This window comes from Terrapene carolina, unplaced genomic scaffold (assembly GCF_002925995.2).
Source record: "Terrapene carolina triunguis isolate 2854851 unplaced genomic scaffold, T_m_triunguis-2.0 Scaffold714, whole genome shotgun sequence".
In the NCBI taxonomy this organism is placed as follows: domain Eukaryota; kingdom Metazoa; phylum Chordata; order Testudines; family Emydidae; genus Terrapene; species Terrapene triunguis.
The window spans coordinates 15,730,744-15,750,701 of NW_020665065.1; the positions used below are offsets into that span (position 1 = coordinate 15,730,744).

Genomic DNA, 19,958 nt, shown 5'->3' on the forward strand with positions numbered 1-19,958 from the left:
GTCTGAGAAGCCTGGAGTCAGAGGCAGCTAAAGAGCAGCACGGTTGCCAATGATGCCTTTTAATTAATCCATGAGCTTTCCGCTTCAGTCCCCACTACTCTCATAGGGCATGTGGAGAGAAGAGGACTCTTCCAGACGTTGGGGGGTGGCGGGGCACTACTGCCAAGGACCCGGGGCTTTCCATATACAGAAGGAAATCTGTCCCATAACGTGCTGGGCGTTTGGCGTAGTTATACCGAAAGAGAGGGGATCGCACCATGGTAAAAAAATGTACAGAACACCTTCCCCGTTTTACAATATTGTGATGGGTCGTTTAAAAATACGTGCAGTGTTTCACTAAGTGTATGGAAAATTGCCGAGAGAATGCACATGCAGACTAATGTGCATGTCTGCATGCACAAACACACACACAGAACATTCACATACACAGAGTACATTCATACAGTACATTCACACACACACACACACACACACAGTATATTCACACAAGTACACACACAGACAAGCACACAGAGCATAGTACATTCATTCACACGTGTATACACATGCAGAGCACAGTACATTCACGCGCACACGGTACAAGCACCCAGAGCAAATGACAGTCATACACTCGCATACTCACAGCACAGAACATTCACTCCCACCCCCAGAGAGCACCCCCGCAGAGCTCAATACAGGCATGTATCCATACATACAGGACCGGTATAGAGAGCTCAGCACCTTCATAGTCACATGTACCCCAGAGACGCCATACAGAACACACTATGCACACACAGAGTACAACACAGCATGCATGCGCGCACGCACACACACAACACACGTGCACACCCTTAGTACAAACAACCATCCTTGTTAAAAAACGCTGTAGGATTCTCTAGCAATAGACCCAACTCTTCAGTGTTCTGTTGAAGCTGAGGAATCCCACAGTATTTTTACAAGGGCATTCACACTACCCACACATTGACCCTGCACGCAAACACCCAGCCCAGACAGACAGAGGGCACAGGCCCATGGGGGGGACACACAGAGTGGATGCACGCATGGACACAGTATCCACATACAGAGTACACACCTAAGCATAAAACACATGGAGACACAGAGAATATGGCGTATGCGCCCCAGGGAGAAATTCACCCAGTGCAGAGAGCGAGCAAAGGGGCCTGGGCATCACTTTAAACGCAATTGTGTGAGGAATGAAGTAGGGCTGGTTGGGGATTTTCTGCCAGAAAGATCTGTTGGTGGTAAATGCAGGTACCACAAAATCAAAATATTCCACAGTTAAGCCCATTAAAAGCAGATCATAAAAGTGATGCTTTGGGGGTGGGGAGGTACTCTCCACCACACAGAGCACGTGCGATGGAAAAACCTCTTGGCCAACCCACAGGGGAGTGAACCAGGCACCTCCCGAACACGAGAGGCTACAGCTGGAACAAAGTGCCAGGTCTGTATAGTTGGCAGCTGAAACCCCTCCTGTCCCCTGTGGGTCAGCACAGAGCGGGGACCGCTAACGCACACTCACCCGTAGGTTACACGTACGCAAACCCGAGCATATAGAGCAGGCTACTTTTTACACACCGCCTCAAAACTCACAGTTTTGCACACCAGTTCCCCTGTGCCTTTAAAACACACATGTGCGTGCGCTGGGTGGATACCTACGTGGCTGCTTCGTGCATCCAAAGCAAGTGCGTGCCACTAGGATACACAATGACTTGATTTTGTAGTGGCTAAGAAGGAAAGGGAAGGGAAGCCCCAAATTCTGGGCTCAGTGGGACGCTTTATTAGGCCTAGACTGATGAGAAAATGTTTCCTCTGGTTCTTTGAAGTAACATTCAGTACAAACAGGCTTTCCTGGTACTGGGTTCAGGGATTACCCAGCCGGTCTGCTCTAGTGCAGGCAATACTGAAAGTGAAATGGATTCTAAACAGACAGAGCTCGATTGCACCTGTAGAGCAGCTGACCTCTTAAGGACTGGGTCAGCACAAAAGAAATGGATTTAAACTGGCCTTGAATCTACTTAGCCTGGAAATCAGAAGACGGTTCCTCACCATCAGAGGATGGAGATTCTGGAACAGCCCCATAGGAGGAGGAGAGGCAAAGAACTCAACTAGTTTTAAGACGGAGTTTGAATTTACAAATTCAATTGACAAAAGGGATTCGCTGATGGGTTGCCTGGGATAGCAGGGACTGGACAGGATGACCCAGGAGTCCCTTCCAGTCCTATACTCCTAGGATTGTTCCCTGAGCCCCGCTCCCCCTGAGACACCGAAATAAGGGCTGGCTCACGAGGCGGCAGCGCGGTCTAGTGGGTATGGCACTAGAGGCATAAGCAGCGAATCTAGGTTTTCGTCCCAGCTCTCCCACTGCTCTTTTGAGTGACTCTGGGCAAGTCGCTCGCTTTTCCCCTGACCTGTTGTATGAGCTTTTCGAATCTCCTCGTACGTGGGGCCTGTTCTCAGTAGGGCCCTCTAGACGCCGCTGTCGTATAAATGATCGTTATCTACCGGCTAAGGGCCGGACTCTCAGCACCTAGCACAGGGGTGGGCAAACTACGGCCCGGGGGCCACATCCGGCCCTCCAGACGTTTTAATCTGGCCTTGGAGCTCCCGCTGGGGAGCGGGTTCCGGGGCTTGCCCCGCTCCGGCACTCCAGCTGGGGAGCAGGGTCAGGGGCTCTCCCCACTCGGCACGGCTCCCGGCAGCAGCGGCATATGCCCCCTCCGGCTCCTACACATAGGGGCAGCGAGGGGGCACTGCACATTGCTCCCACCCCAAGCACTGCCCCCGCAGGTCCGGTTGGCCGGAACCATGGCCAATGGGAGGTGCAGGGGCGGCGCCTGAGGATGGGGCAGCGCGCGGAGCCGCCTGGCCACGCCTCCACGTAGGAGCTGGAGGGGAGACATGCCACTGCTTCTGGGAGCTGCTTGAGGTACGCGTCATCCCCGATCCCCTCCTGCACCCCAACCCCCGCCCCAGCCCTGATCCCCCTCCCACCCTCCGAACCCCTCGGTCTCAGCCCAGAGCGCCCTCCTGCACCCTCAACCCCTCATCCCCAGCCCCACCCCAGAGCCTGCACCCCCATCTGGAGCCCTCATCCCCCCCCACATCCCAACCTCCTGCCCCAGCCCAGAGCCCCCTCCCGCACCCTGAACTCCTCATTTCTCACCACACCCCAGAGCCCGCACCCCCAGCCGGAGCTCGCACCCCAACCCCCAATTTCGTGAGCATTCATGACCCGCCATACAATTTCCATCCCCATATGTGGCCCTCGGGCCAAAAAGTTTGCCCACCCCTGACCTAGCAGCTCTCACTGGGACCAGATGTCTGAGCCCCTGGAGTTGCCAGCCAGCTCTACCCAGGAACACTTTAGCCCTGTCACTTGTTTTTTCCACCTTGACCATTATTCCTATTATTATTTATTTGTAGCACGGTAGCCCCCAGGAGTCCCAGTCATGGGCCGGGACCTCACTGCGCTAGGTGCTGTACAAACCCAGAGCCCAAAGACTGTATTTCTTTAAGGCAAAAAGGGGGCTGGTTGACAAGCACTGCCCGCAGCAAAGAACTCGCGATCAAGGAACGGTGCCTGTGATACTGAACTGTGCAGCATGCTCTTGGATTACCAGATTGTCGTCAGAACCCCGGCTGTGCATAAAACATCATTGCTCCCAGCTGCCTGGCTTCCTCTCTATTGATACACGTCTAGAGAGAGTTGGTTGGATTATTTCCCCCCCCCCTAGTTTCTCAGTGCTGTGAAAAGTAATTTCTCCATCCTCGTAACTTGCTGTGGCATGCCAGTGACCACACTAATAAGGTCTCTAGCACAACGTCTGAGCCAGCCGGGATCCTGAGCCAGCTAACAGCTTGACGGCTTTGTCTCTTTCAAGACTCATTACAGGCTAGCTTGCAGGGATGCCACTAACCTCTCTCGCGCTCAGCTCCTGCTCCTGCTGCATGCAGCACTTGGCTGAAGCAGCAAAAAGGTTCCTGAATGAAAGGAAGGGAGAGTTGCCTAACGGTTAGGACTCTGGATTAAGATCAGGAAATCCGTGTTCAACTCCTGGGTCAAACACAGGTGGGGTGTGCGCTCTGGGGCAAATCAGTAGCGTTTGGCTACATGGGGAAACTCAGGAAAGTTAATCGGAATCAGCTAAAGGTGTGAATTTAAAGAGGATTAGCTCAACCACATTAAACCATGTGTGGATGCTCCCATTCAGAACTTAGGTGCTCTTAATTTGGTTTGGTTTAATTCACCAAAGTGAAGTCAGGGGTTTAACTAATCCACTTTTAATTTGGCTTCACGTTCCTGAGTGTGTGCCCATGTAGAAAAGCATGTTCGCTACCCCGTGCTTTAGCTGCTCACCAGGCGCAACTAATAAGCATCCATGATTGAGAGGTGCTCAGATACTCTGGTGATGAACAGAGGCCATTGAAGTACCCGAGGAGATGAACACAAGCCCACCAAAACCTGGACTGGCTAAGGTGCAGTGGGAAACAGACCAGATCGAAGAAGAGGGACGTTATTGTGTTTGGGCAGCTGGTCTTAAGGCCTTTCTAGGCACACAAAAATCCCCATCCAGTTTCACCCATCTGTGCCTCGCTCATTGCACCCTGGAATGAGAATGATTCTCCAGGTCCAGCCGTGGCTCAGGTCCTATATTTATTCGCCCAAAGCTCAGAGGGAAAAGAATATGCATTTTCAGGGGCCTGAATGGGAAGCGCGGCTCCTATTGGCTGGAGACGGGACAGCAGGGGGCGCTGCAGGGCAGCCTGAGATGAAGTGGCCGAGTGATGCATGAGCCTCGGGATTAGGGGCAGGAGATCAGATGCAGTGGCAGTTACAAGGGGTCAGAAGACTGAATGCGGTGGGGCTGCTGCAGGTTCCGATCGAGGTGCCCGGGCACGGACGTGTAGGGAAGCTTGCCCTGTGTCCGCTATTGCTAAACTCGGCATTGGCAGCCTCCTCACTCACTTTCACTTAGATGAGAAACCAGTCACAGGGAGGTCACAGCATGGAAAATAACCCCCACCCCACCCCTGCCCCACTGGCTGCTGGAAGACAAGCTGGCCCTTGGGATCACAATGGAAAGCAAGATCCCTCCTGCCACTCAGCTCTGGCAGCACAAACACTGCACCAGCACACTCCTAGCCTTGGAAGTTTGTCTTGTGACTGCAGCGCCGTTTCTCATCTCTACGTGCCTGGCAAAGCCACGCTGTTTCCCCCTGCACGCCCCTGAGAGAGGACAGCGAAGAAGAGGGTACTGGGGTGACCTTGTGCGAGGCTGAAAGGAGGGAGTGAGACACAGCGCGTGTAGCTGGCACCGTCACTCTTCCCCATGCCGCAGGGAGCGGTCACTGCCTGTAGGGGGCAGTACCTTTGGCAGGGTTGCTAGGAAAGGGAAGAGTTGTCAAGGGTGCAGATTTCCCCTGGCCATCCGTTACCAGGATCTTCGTGTCACCGCTGGTGGAACGACATCCCCTGGCTTTTGGGGGTGACACATATCCAAGTTACAGGCCACAATTAAAGATCCAACTAGATTTCTGCCAGAGCTGAGGCGGTAACTCCAGTGTCCTGGCCCCATTCCACATGGGGGGGGGACTCATCCCCGTCTAAGGTCCCCCCGCAGTGGATCACTGTCAGACTCACCGTACGTGGGTGAGGCTCTGCTGACGTCGATGGAGGTTCACCCAGATGTATCTGGTCTGCAGTGAGGCTGGCGTTCGCCTTCGCTTCCTTCCCTACACTACTGTTCTGTGCACTGTTACACAGCTGCTGGGTTCCACCCCTGAGGTGGCTGCATTTCTGGGTTAGCTGAAATTAGGAGTCAGAATATGGACAAAAAGTGGGGGATTCCCATGTCCCATCCATGTTCCCAGTATCCTCTGCTGGCCATGCCCAAAATTCCAGGACCCCGGCCCTTCTCCAACAATTTATTTTTCTTCTCCTCCTCCTCTTTGGCTCTCCCGCTCCACAAATCACTACCCCTCCCCTAGTGAGTTCTCTCCCTCGCTATTATGACAGTAGCACTTAAAGGCCTCAGCCGAGATTGGTGGCCAGCACTGTATGCACATAGACGGCCCCTGCCCCACAGAGCATGCAGTGCAAAGGAAAAAGAAGGAAGGAAGAAGCATGATTTCCAGGTGGGAAGCTGAGGCTTAAGTGACTTGCCCAAGGTCAGGCAGCGCGTGGGCAGGGCAAGCTGTCCCGCCCAGGGGAAGGAGGGAGGGGGTGTCTACACTGCAGGTGAAGGTGTGACTGCAGCACAGGTAGGCGTACCTGAGGTAGCTTTAATCTAGCTGGCACAGGTAACAATAGTAGCAAAGACACGGTGGCATGGGCTACCTGCCCAAGTACCAGCCCGCTGGGGAGCCTGGGTATGCCCTTGGGTTGCTAGCTCGTACAGCAGCCCATGCCAACGCTATTGTTACCCACACTAGCTGGATTAAAGCTAGCACAGGTCTGCCTGTGCTCCAGTCCCACCTTTCGCTGGCTGCACAGACACACCTGACGCCCTCCGAGACACTAATACGCCGCGCTTCAGAGACGGCGCTGACTGCCCGTCGCCCCTTAGCCTCTCCGCTGCTTTCCTTGAAGCAGAGCGGATGGGCAGCTCGGGGCAGTTCACACGCTCTCTGTAGAGTGGGCGTGACTGTGCTTTACTGCTGTGCTGGCTCTGGGCAGGACTGGGCCGTAGGGTTGCCAACCCTCCTGGTTTTGCCGGGAGTCTCCCGGAATCGGGCTCTATCTCCCGGAGGCTACTGAAGCCAAACCGGGAGATCTTAGGCTGCTAAAAGTCTGACCGCGCAGCGGGGCTAAGGCAGGCTCCCTGCCAGCCCTGGCTCCGCACTGCTCCCGGAAGTGGCCGGCACCCAGTGGGTCTCCACACGCTGCCCCTGCCCCGAGCACCAGCTCTGTAGCTCCCATTGGCCACTGGCAGCTTCACGGCGGCTGATGAAGAGGAAGGATACAGGATCCTGGCCTCGCCATGCTATGCTCACTCTGGGATAGTCACAGTGCTTAATTTGTGCCAGGGCTTGCCAGGGCTGAGCCCAGACACCTCCGGGCCTGGCAGTTCAGAGCCCCGGCACCTCCGGGCTTGCTGTACGTTATGAATGTAAAAGAATTGTTTGAGCCCTGGCCCCCTATCACATGAGCCCCAGCACCTCTTTCATTAGAAATTTAAGCACTGGATATTCGTGCCACCCTGAAGCTAAGCCAGCAGCATCATGCCCAGCACGGATGGAGCTTACCCCAGTAGACCCAGCACCACCCGCCCACTTTCTGTGTCCTCCAGGGATTGCTGAAATGTGCGAGGGTGGAGCCCACTGTGGTTCAGGTTTATACATGATCCACCCCCTTGACTCTTCCTAACTTGAGCCATCCCTCAGTTTAGAGCCAAATTTCCCTCCCTTCCCCAACAACTTATTCTTATCTCACTTCTGTCATAATAAACTACTTGCACCAGAGTTGCAGAACCACAGGAGGATCTCAAAGCACTTAGCAAGCATTCGGTAATGCAGCCCCACAGCAGCCTGTGGTAAGCAGAGATGATTCCCATTTTTACAGATGGGGAAACTGAGGCACAAATACAGTAAGGCAACATTTTGTAACACGTCAGTTAATTTGGGGACCCTCAATAGTAGATGCCCAACTGGAGGCACTGGCTGATTTTCAGAGGTGCTGAACACCCACAACTCCAAATGACGTCAATCTCAGTTCTGAAAATCAGACCCCCGCGAGGCTCAACTTTGACAGCCAAGGAACTGAGACGCCCCCAATGAGTTGGACGCATCTGCAAAATCGTGCCCTACAATTACACAGAGTCAATGACGACCTCGGGAATAGAGCTGAGGCGTCCTGCTCTATCCACTGGACAATGCTCCCTCCATAAAGAGGCGTTCCTGGCATGGAGAACGTAACCACATTGCCGTGAGGCAGGTAACTCCCTATTACAGGTAGGGAAACCAGCAGAGGGAATTGACTCACCTGCTGGCATCCACTGAATCAGGGAGGGAGCTGTGCATAAAACCCAGGAGTCCCGCTTGCCAGCTCCCTTAACCAACCACAAGACAATACCCTGTCTCCTGGACAAATTAATGCTACATAACCCGTGGCAGTAATTGACTAGCTTCCCTTATTCTGGGTGTTCAGTAGCGCATTTTCTGGATTTCTTCCCCCATTCAGGCCCTGGCAGAGTGGGGCAACATATCCGATCCTATGGCGACGAGCACCGTATAAACACCCCGGCGGGTGGACGCTGGAGAAAGCTGTGCCACATTCCCATGGACTGTAATTTCTTCCAAACGCTGCTTCATTCCGGCTTGACAAGGTGCTCGTCTGCAATAAGCAAAATATTCAAAAGCTCCAAAGAAGTCAGCAGCCGCCGAGGAGCAGTTCCCCGCAGGCCAATCAGTGCTGGATTGATCCGGTATGAAAGGGGACTGATAGGAGGGAGGGTGGGGCGTGGGTGTTGGTAGGTCTCAGAGTTCATGCACGCATTGGGGGCAAAGAGACAGGGACGGTGAAGGCCTATTTCCCCATCTGCCAGGGAAACGCTGGCACATAACCAGTGCCTCCCATAGGCTGTCCCCACTGCACTGATCAACACGGCTTCACAGAGGCCAGGCCAGGTAAAAACGAAGCTTGCTTTGCTGCAGGGGAAGTTTGCAGACGCTAAGATGCCCCATGCTAGCAAATTAGTCCCAGTGGCATGAGCATCATCTACGCTGGATGAAGCAACCGCAGGTGCAGCCACATAGTTCATTTCTCCAATAGGTCTATTGCACCAGGATGGCATCTCTGGTGCATCCCCGTAGGCCCCGTTAACATGCTCCATGCTCCTCTCGTGCGTCTGAGCCAGGGCCCTAGGAAACAAACACCTTGAGTGCATTCACTGCACCTGGGCGCTGACCGCTGCCAGCAAATGTCCAATGTGCCAGGCGTGCTTAGGAAGCGGGCGTGACCCCATGCACTGGAGGGGCCCACGAATGGCACAGCCACCCGCTCACACAGGAAACGGCCTCTTTGAGCATGCCCAGTACAACGGATGCACTCAAAAGCACGTCCCATGCAACAGATGTTGCTCGCTCCCATACAGCTGTGCTGACATGTGCGCTCTCTCTCTAACACACCCCTCATCTAGTTACTTAAGAGCCACCCCATGCCATCGACTTCTAGGCCAAACTCTCCTCTCAGACCAGCAGGGGAGGGGACTTAGGCTTAAATGGCCCCTTCGTGCCTGCCAAGTGTTTTGAAGGCCCAACAAGCTCTTGTGTATCGCAGCGTATCATTTTGACCCAGAGAAAGGCCCTTCCCTGAAGCTGCGTGCGCTCCTGCTCTCTCCCCAGCGGTTCGTGTTGTTCGCACACTTTGCTCGGTTCACCGTGGTGGTTTTACTTTTAAGAGGAAGGTTTGTTTTGCATCGTTCCTTTTTAAAGTCTGGTTAACGGTTGCTCAGCCCGAAGGCAAGCGGTGAGGAGACGCCGTGTACATCCCCCTCTGATCTGCCTGGCAACAGACCGTCCCGCAGCATAGGAGATGGCGTCATTCGCAGGACACAAGCAAAGTGCCAGGTCAGGAAATCCAGCGGGGGGTGGGGGTGTTTCTGCTGACACCGTGCACCAGAAGCGTCACTCAAGGGAGCCAGATGCGGCTTTCAACCAGAGCTGCTTAGTCAAAGAGGCCGGGTCCACTCGTACAACGTTACAGCCCACGCACAGGGCCAGCCACCAGTGGGCCGAATGCGAGGCAAGTAGGCGCAAGGTGGAAAAAGCTAAAGCCAAGCCGATGCTGGAGGACTATTCATTGTCTCACCCACCTGCACGCTACAGGGCATGGCAAAAGCCACGAGGAAGAGTGGAAAGCATTGTCGATCTGAAAGGCTAAGTACCTGGGGTTTTCATCTCAGTGCACCAATCCAAGCTCTCTAAGGCGATGATGCACCCCAGTTCAGAGACCCTACAGGAGCCCTGTGCCCTGATTTACATCCAAAGTCTATACACCACTAACGTGCCGTGTAAACCCCTGAGGCCCTCGGCACAGAGGTGGATTTCCTAGGTGAACGTCTAAGTCAGTGGTCAGTGCAGGTTACGGCGCCCGCATCGTGCCCAATCCACAGAGGATTTGAATCTGTTACAGGCAGCTCACAACTGGCCAGCCTGGTTCTTTACCTCAAGCTGTAGAGATTCACGCGGATAGTTCTGGAAGACAGGGGTTCACTCCCGGGGGCATCAGCCCAGATCGCAGCCGAATACTATAAACAAACTCTGGGGAAATAGCCTCAAAGCCAAGTAAGGGACTGGGCCCAAAACCCAGCTCACAAAGTTGACGTCTCCATTCCTCCGACCCATCGCCCCAACCAACTTGGGCTTGTCTCTGTTTCTACCCAAAGCAGCCCCGTGGGTGGGGTTGGCTCACTGGAGACCCAAGCATGGGCCGGCTCACCAAAAGGTTTGACCGTCGGGCAAAACCAGGCCTGAAGTTTGTACCCAAACCTGGAAAGCAACGTGTTTCTCCTGGCGAGCGGCCGTCCAGGAGCAAGGTGCAGGGAACTATTAGAAGGAACAGAACGCTGTCTCCCAGCTGCTGTAGAGACTTCAGCGCTGATTCTCCTCGCTGTGCCCTCATCCCCCGGTGAAAGGGACACGTGGGGTGAGGGGGAGGTAGGAATGGGGCCTGGCTGGAACACCTTGGGTGGTGGCTTTTCGCTGCTTTCCACAGCCTGCAGGGGTGCCACGGGAAGCAGAAGATAAGCTAGAGCAGCCCCAAGGAGGCTTTAACCTACATCTCAGGCCGCACCAGCCCCAGAATACAGGACGTGTGAGCCCCAGACAGCTTTGCTCAGCGCAGGGAAGAACTGACCGGGAATCAGGGTTGCATGTGCCGGCGCTTTAAGCAGGGCCCAGTCAAGCGGGGATGAGGTGAAGCGGGCCAAGTGCAGGCTGGGTCTATCCTTTGCCCTATGTCGCTCTCGCCCATATGCCTGCGACTTCGGCTACTGCCCGCGGAAAGGCCCTTTAATGACTGCGTCCAGAGGCTGCGAGCTCCCTTTATTCTTTATCACGCTGACGCAGCCAGGGGGCCACTGCCGTGCTATCAGCATCCAGCTCCATCCAGCCCCCCTTCCGTCTCTGGCCACCACTGATAAGTGCAGCGGAAGTATAAATTATCTCTCAAGGGGGGTTTTATTGTATGAACATCGCTTCCACCCGCTGGGGGGGTCAGTGCCGGGAAGAGGTCTCCATGGCAACATGCAGCCACCTCTACCTCTGGGGCCCATCTCTCTGGGGATTTTTTTTTTTTTTTTAATGGTAAGAATTGTGTCCTTTCGCCTTCCTATTGTCCTAGATGTTTATATCATTGAGCTGGTGGAGCTGAGAAAATGGCTGCCTCATGGCTTGGAAACGTGGCCGATGGAGAGATAGAAAGCTCCCCCCAACGCCCTTCCCTCCATTTCTTATATCAGTAACAAGATACAGGCTCAGGGGAATATTAGGGGCCAGATACAACCTTTTTGTGCCCCTACAATGGCAAAAAGGGGCCACAATACTGGCTTAACCAGCTTCCTAGGTATCCCCGGGTAGCCAGCTCTCCATCACCCTTTTCTGGCCCCTGTGTCAGGGACAAGGTCAAGGGAAGGTGGGAAGGGGTGTAGCCTTAGAGATCATTGCAGTCAGGTGAAAGTTAGAGCAGCCTCGTGGCTACTCTAAATTGTGCTAAGGACCAAATTGGGCTCTGGATGGGGGAAGGGGGAGAATAAAGGTGGGAGTCCCCCTCCCTCAGGTCCTATGCTAAACAGGTCTCAGTTGGTCCTGAGATCTGGCTCTGGACACTTTGGGCATGATTTCCGCATTCATTTGTGAGCAGTAGCAGGTTAAAAAAAAAGAAAAAGAAAATGGAGAGGAACCGCAGCTCCGACGAGGCTGACTCAGCTCCCTTTGGAGCAAAGCTTTCGCTTCAGCCTGGTCCAGTGAACTGAACGCCGGGCGAGAAGCCGCATAATCCTGCGTCCTAATCCCCCCTCTGCCACGTGGCGATGGGCAAGTCACTCAACCTGGCTCAGCGTCCCTATCTGTCAAACGGGGATGGTAATGCACAGCTCACTTGAGGGCTTGGAGACTTAAGCACTACAGGGATTTAGCTAATTTAAAGGGCTAAGAATTATTAACTTTGCAGCCAACAATGAGGAAGCACCCAACGCGCTGATTAACAATTCTTCTGGTTTGGCTAGAGATGAAGCCGAGCCATGAAGTTTGGATAGAGAGCACTCGAACCTGAGCCGTCGGGTCAGCTCGTTATGGAGGAATAGCCCAGTGGGTCTGGGACCAAACTTCCCTGAAGGGGGTTTAGACCCATGACTGGTTTTAGACACTCCTGTCGCCTTTGGAACATAAAATCATTGGGCCAGAAATCTGCTTTATCTTCAACGCCCAACAGCAAGGAACCTCCGAGTCCATTCTGCGACCTGCAGCAGCACTTCCTCCAAGCCCTTAAGCTGCCTGGCTTCCAGGGAAAGCCCACTGAGAAGAGAGGAAGGGGTGTTCTGGCTTCTATGGACACGATACAATAGGCCAGCAAATGGAGGAGCTTTGGGTAAATCCCTGAGCAGGCAGAGAAGGAAGCCAAAGCGGAGGAGGGAAAGGAGCCTTCAGGTTTGCCTCACGCCAGCACCTCTTGCTGACCATGTCCCTCAGGCAACAGGGCCAGGGAGACATTTATTTGCTTGCACGGTCAGTAAAATGTCACAAAAGCCAGGGTCGGAGGATCCCATTTGCTTGTGCACAAGGCACACGTGAGTGGCTGACAAGGGGGGGGAGGGGGGCTAAGAGCTAGACGGATACTTGAGTGCGGGATTGTGTTGCAGAGGAGCACAAGGGAAGCTTAGCAGCCATGTAGTCCAGCACGGAGAGAGAGGAGGAGCAGGATTATTACAGCGCATGTAGTGCAGGAGGAGATCTAGATTACTGGGAAATTAAGAAGGAGATTTTACAGTTCTTGGTCTCAGACAGAATCGTTTTTATTCTTGTGTTATTGACAGAGACAGGCCTGAAACAGAGCTCTGCATCTTAGCTTGAATTCCGGAGCAGCGTGCATGGAGAGCCAACCTTTGCAGCCCTGGCCCCAGCCCTCATTTCTAAACAGCAAGCCCCTGGCTTAGTTGACGGCTTTCCTTCCAACGCTGCAAATCTCTTGCATGGCTGGCATGTTTTCGCTCTGTAATAAAAGGCTGGGAATTGTAAAATTGTTCCAGCACCTCTTGGTGATCCTTGAAAGTCACCCTGCCCTTTATATTACCACTCTTCTTTCTTCGGTTCTCTTCCCAGACCCAACTGGGTTACCATTAGTTAGGTTGTGGTTTATCCACCTCCGCCACTGGTTCTGCCATGGCTCAGTCTGGTTACAGCATTTCTAAATCCCATCCTCTGTGTGCGCCACCTAACCGGTCAGTTTGCATCTCTATGGCACTGGCTTTTCATGTGAAGGCCAAGTCGCTTATTTATTTACGGGCAGCTTGCAGAGTGGCAGATCGCTGCCCATTTACCAGCTGGAGCAGCCATTACAGTAGCAAGCATGGGGCCAGATTCTCAGCTGGTGTCACTGGCCTAGTCCCGCGGACATCGGTAGAGCTGCATCAGTTCATACCAACTGGCCTGGGGTATTTTGAGCCTCTACCTGCACTGCCAACGGATGCAAGCAGGAGCCAATGGGCCATGCTGATGGTTGGCTTATCCCATCACACGGACGGAGATGTGCTGTGACCAATTCGCCCCAGCGTACCTGCATTGATTTTCTTTTCTTTAACTTTTGATTGATCAAAATGCTCTGGATACAGACTCATTGTCTTGGCTCAGTATTTATTAGCATCTCCTCCTGCCTGGAAACGGGAACCGCGGGCGCTCTGATGAAAGGAATGAGATGTCTGGTGCTGCTGCCTTCTACAAACAATAGCGCCTAGCAGGAGGCTGACGATGGAGGAAGGTGGGGCACAAGAGAGGGAAGATGACAGCTTATTTTCCCCTGTCGCTGCAGCAGGAGCTAGGCCTTTGCTACATGGATATCAGTTAAGTCAGGGCCAGATCCTGGCCTTAGAGGTGTGCATTCCTCACCCACCGAATGCACCATGTGTTCATCTGAAGTCTAGAATTCAGGCCTCTTTGCTGACACTCCTAGCAAGGAGGCCAATTATAGTGCTTCTGGTGCCGGCGCTTAGAATCCCCATTTGTCCCCGGGAGCTGATTTCGATGCGGCAACGCCAAATTCTGCCAACCCAATCTGCGGGAGAATAAAGGGTCCTCAAGGGTAATGCCATCCAGGTGCCCAAGTTTGCCCTGGGTGATAACCAACGCGGCAGCACAAACCTGCTAGCAACTACGCCGAGGCCACCAAACTATTCTACCCAGGGCCGCAGAGAGCCATCAGTTCCTAATGGCTTTCTTGTCGTGCCCCTCCTGGTCCGGATTCAGACCAACAACGTGGAGGTGAGATGCTCCCCCTGTCCTGTCGCTGGTGTTTTATCGTGAACATTTATAGGGCAAGTGACAAGGCGTCAGAAAGGGAAAAACTCCGAGAAAAACAGTTCAAAATTGCATGGAGCCATCTGGCTTGTTCGTCTATGGGGATGTTACTGAGTGTGCGAGAGATCTTTGGTTCAAAGCCTGGGCGAGCTCAGTTTAAAGGAGAAGGAAGACCTAGTGGCTAAAGCACAGGACCAGGAGTCAGACTATCGTCGGTGCACCGTCTTAGCACCCTGCGCAGCCCAGGGTCTGATCAGGGGCAGCCCTCAGGAATCAGGTGTCACCTGTCCACATGCCAAAATCCCCAAATGTCCAGTCCTGGCTAGTCCCATGGAAAATCAGACCGCTGTGATGAGAATGCAGCCTTTCCCATTACCAACCCCCTCATCTCCTGTGGGGTCAGCTAAGGTTGCTGCTGAACTGATCTGCTTAGCTCAGGGAATCTTAGCATTGCTGAGTATTTAAGGGAGACTGAAGGGATTTTTGGAAGTTTGAGACTGAAATCTGTTCATTCCAGATGTTTTTTCCTGCTCTGTTGCACATGCCCATAGGTTTGTTATTGTAGGGTCACTCCTGAGACCTGGGCCCCTAGAATTATTGTTTTTAAAGGAACAATAGCTTTGAGTCAGTTGTTCTGAGTCCCACCCTCTACGCCTTCCGTTTCCTCCTTCCAGACTGAAATGCTTCTAGTGAGGCCCATCTGCAATTCTAGGCACCAGCACCTACCGTATGTACCTAGCGTTAACCTCTGCCACGGTAGGTGCCTGCGTTTTCACTGGGGAGATGCATGTTTCATGATGTGATTACCCCATGGGTGTCAGAATGCTGCCCCGAGCTCCCTTCACGCGCCGTCCCGCCTCCGACCCAGTTCACGCTCCCTCTTGTTTCTGATCCCGTCTTCCTTCTGCCATCCACCTTCTCCATTGTTCTCCGGATTTTTTACAGCTGAATCATGTCCCATCTTAATCTCCTCTTTTTAATGAATATAAACTTCATTACCCTCTCCTCTCCTCGTAATGCTAACCCCAGAGACTCTTTATCAGCCCAATTACCCTCTTCTGCACCTCTTCCGATTCTTCATTATCCTCTCTGTAGTACGGTTCCCAAATATCCCAGCTGCAGTCTCACCAGCCTTTGGTACCGTGCCATAATGATCTCTTCTGATCTCAGCTCTATTGTTGGCACATCCCTGTGTTCTCTCGGCGTTCAGAAAATTATACGGACTTTGCAAACAGATTTGCAAGCAGGGACTCTGGCTTCAAAAGGCAGAAAGGAACGGAATGGTCCCTACCAACCTTGATGCTGTCTGTCGATTCGCTGATATTTCGATAGCCCCTTGCACCCCACAGCGACATGCAAATACTGCTTCATCCACCGCGGAGGGTGCAAGCAGCTCTGGGGTGAAACATCACAGCTCTTTAAGGACCACACTACAGTTGAAGGCCCCAGCCCTGCAAATACTTATGCATGTGAGTCAAGTTACTATTCATCAGGACAATGTTTATGGGGTTGGACCCTCAGACAGGAAGCAAAGAACATGCCAGCTGACGCTGCAGGAGGGGTTTTGGAGTCTTATCAAGGGGGGAGGGATAGCTCAGTGGTTTGAGCATTGGCCTGCTAAACCCAGGGTCGTGAGTTCAATCCTTGAGGGGGCCATTTAGGGATCTGGGGCAAAAATCTGTCAGGGGATTGGTCCTGCTTTGAGCAGGGGGTTGGACTAGATGACCTCCTGAGGTCCCTTCCAACCCTGATATTCTATGATCTGCAGAAGTGAGTTCAGTGGGAGTTGGAGGTACTCAGTACCTCACAGGATTAGGCTTCCAGTAGGCAGATTCCAAGGTGGAATCTGACCAGGACATTGGGGTTACACTGTTCTTCTGAAACCCTGCGATCTGTAATGACCACAGCGGGTTAAGATGCAGATCTAGCCATCTCCTCTTGGCTCAGTCCAGACAGCGAGAGGCGTGCCGCCAACCAAACTACGGCCTACGTTGGAGCATCCAAGGACTGACACAGCCCATGCCTGTTTGGTTGTTGAGAGCTGAAAAGGCTACAGTTCTTGGGGGTCTGGCTGCAGGTGCATGTATCCAGTAATTGCCAAACCCTGCCCTTATGGAAAAGTCCTAGAACATACACACGGGACAAAACCAATAGGGTTCTTTAAACGGGTACTGGAAACTATATTTTGTAGACAGGAGAAGGAAGGGAACTGCGTTCTCTGGGATTTCCAAAGGGATCGAGGTAGGCAGAAGTAATTTGGCCAACTGTTGAACATGCTTCATCCTCGACTAGGAGCCAAAAACGGTTCTCACCGCCCATAAACGAAAATCCCAGATTGAGTTTTTGGTAAAGCAGAAAATCAGCTTCTGCAAACAGAAAACTGCTGCACTACCCACCCAAGCTGTCCTTTTCTCAATGTGACGATGGCACCGTTTTTCTGAGCAAATCGCAAATTTCCACCATGGAACATTTGTAAAATATTCCTAACTTTTCCCCTTAGAATGCAGATTCTCCTTCCATTTTTACCACTAAGGCCACAGTAGAATTGCTACAATGTTGCCCAGAGTGATATTCACCAATGCTTGTGAAAATGATTTCACTAGTGAATACTTGTGAAACAAAATAAATCCTCTGCCCATCTGGAATGTCCAAGGAAAATACATCCCTGGGATTATCCTAACAGCTGCATGTTGTTATATCCCATTGGAGACTGAAAGATGACAGTATTGATCGTGGCTTAGATTTGGGCAGCTCCCCCTCTTAAACCCGAGTACCACCTATTGGGAAACTGGCTAAGGGCAAAATGAAATGGCTCATAACAAAGACAGACTAGGAAGGGCACTGAGATCTGGATGCAATTCATCTCCTGACCCACTTTTTGAGAAACTTTGCAGCTGTCGCGTAATCTTTGAATCCTTCCAACTCCCGCAGGTAGCACTTGGCAGAGTTTCTGACTGAACATGAAAAACACAGTGGGGGAAGTGGCTTCATCAGAGGAAGCTTGGCCAACTAAAAGTTTCCCTGGGTCTGAAAGCCCAGCTCTTTAGTTGTATGTTTGCCGGCAAAGGGGGGGGGGGGGGGATGAGAGACAGAGATGGCTAATTGGGCTGGTGACATCTGATGAAATAGGAGTTCTTCCTGTAGGATTTTTTTGTTCTTGATACCGCCTTATTGTTCAAAGCTCCACTAAGAATGGGCTCTGTACCTTTAAGCTATTCTTTACCCAGTATATAATTCTGTTTGGTACAAAGATATTTCCCATCCTTTTTCATATCTCTCTCTCTATCTATATATATATATAGATAGAGAGAGAGAGAGAGAGAGAGAGATTCTCACTGGCTTTTGTGTATGTGTGTAAGACCATTTGCATTGATCTACGGTACATTGTTAGAGTGTGAGAGGGGTTTCTAAAGTCCTTATAAACCTTAAGAGAGATTTCAAAGCATGGCGAATAGCCTTCGATCATAACATAGCTCTGTCTTGTCCTTCTAGAGCACCTTTCATCCCAAGCTGAAAGCGATATCAAACCTGTATCAGCCCCTGGAATGCAGCCTCCTTTGGGGTGGAAAGTCACATTTATTGAACAGCCCACGGCATTGCTGGGCGGCTGAATTCGCGCTTGTCTGTGCTCAGATTTTGCACCGCTCTAGCTGTGTCTCTTCAAAAGCAGATGCAGTTAAAACTGGTGTTAAATACACCTATTTTCAACTCGGTTATAGCCGTAAAAAGGTGCATCTGTCAGCATGGCCCGTTCTGTAAATATACAGACATCTGCAGGGGGAATCTCACACGGAGGGCAGAACCCCCAGTGAGCGCCCCCCTGCCCCCACTTTCTGAGGACTCTTTCCCAATACTGACTCATCTCAATCAATGAGATACGACGGGATCCAGCACGGGGCGTGGACGGGGCTCAGAATTAGGGTCAAGCAAGTCTCTCTCCCCATTATGCCATCACGTCCACCCCGTTTGGGTGACAGTCACCCTGTGCCACAAGCCCTGTGCATTGCTTGAGGGCTTTACTGGTGCACCGGTTCTGGCCTTTTACACAGGGGGGCATTTAGCCCTAGGTGAGTTCTCGCCCCCACCCCCGCTCCGTTCTCTTTTTCTCATTTTGTTTCCCTTTTCCGCTCAGTCGCAGCCCTGCTCTGTAATATTGGATTAGCCCACTTTCTCCAAAGCGGATTTCCTATTTGCATAATCCTCCCCATTCGGAGACACGTTCCAGCCCTTGGTGATAAGATGATGCGCTGGGGCGGCCAAGCAAATTACACTCTTCATTTTGAACAGCCATCCAGAGAGGAGGTGGAAGGAAATAACCCGGCTTTTATTTTTATCTCTGAACGTTCCCCCTTTTCCCGGGTGCACGAGGATGGCGGCTGCGGTTCACACGGCTTCCGGCAGTCATTTTAAATACGGCGAGTAAAGAGCCTCTCTGGACCTCCAAAGCTGCATCGCTCCCTTGTGATGCTTTTTCCTAGCTCAGAGAAAAGGCCAATCAAAGCGGAGTCCTATAGTCTGGCACCTGTTTACGGTTTCTCGGGTTATGTCTACACTGCACACTAAGCCCAGGCTCTGACTCAGGTTAGAGCCCAAGGCCCACTTCCGTCCACACACAAATCAGTCTGACTCGGGTCAGCAAACGCTCAGGGACCGGGGCCTATGATCTGGTCAGGGAGTGGGTCAGAGCCCGAGTCCAAGCCCTGTCATTTTGCAGTGTGCATACAGGTCAAGCCAGAGACCTGAGCCAGAAGGGCTGCGCAGTGCAGTGTGGACGTTAGCACGGCTGCGAGCCCCGAGGCTAGCAAGTGTAAACCCAGGTTTACACTGCAGTGCGGACGCTCAAGTGCGGAGCCGTCCCTGGAAACACGGCGTCTACGAGCCCGGGTTCCACAGACCCAGACTTAGGGTACAATGTAGAGGTACCCTTATAGGGCCTTATCCACTTCACTGCATAGGAGTCCACCAGCCCCCTTTTTGGACCCATGCACCGTGCCGCTGGGACACACAAGAGGCAGCTCTAGATAAGTACTTAGACACATGCTCAAGTCTCATTGACTTCCATGGGACTTCAGCACACGCTTAAAATCAAACGTGCTTTCTTGACTAGGGATGCAGCCTTTTAGAGCATGTTTTACCCCACATACCTTTCCTGCCGGGTGGCTGTGAAGTACGGAGGGCAGCTCTGTGGAGTGCAGTGAGCAAGAGGCTCAGGGCTCTGAGTTCTAATCTTGGCACTTGCGCTTTTGTGGCTTTGGGCACGTCCCTTAACCTTTGTGGCAGGGAGGAGAAGAAACCCATGCTGGTATCTTCCACCCATGCAAAATGCTTGGAAAGCAGGAAAATTGTTTGTTTCTGGGCCACTCGGGTCTGGTGACTGTCACGGAGTCCCCGGGCGATGCTCTGGAACTGCTCCCTACGAAGCCAGTCAGGACTCTGGTGAAGTCTCCTCT

The 19,958-nt window shown here is 52.6% G+C and overlaps 1 protein-coding gene across 1 annotated transcript in view; it reads right to left on the bottom strand.

Moving 5' to 3' along the window:
* Nucleotides 1-19,958, bottom strand: part of IGSF21 (immunoglobin superfamily member 21) — a 262,901-nt gene that overhangs the window by 131,380 nt on the left and 111,563 nt on the right. The gene's annotated exons all lie outside the window — the stretch shown is intronic.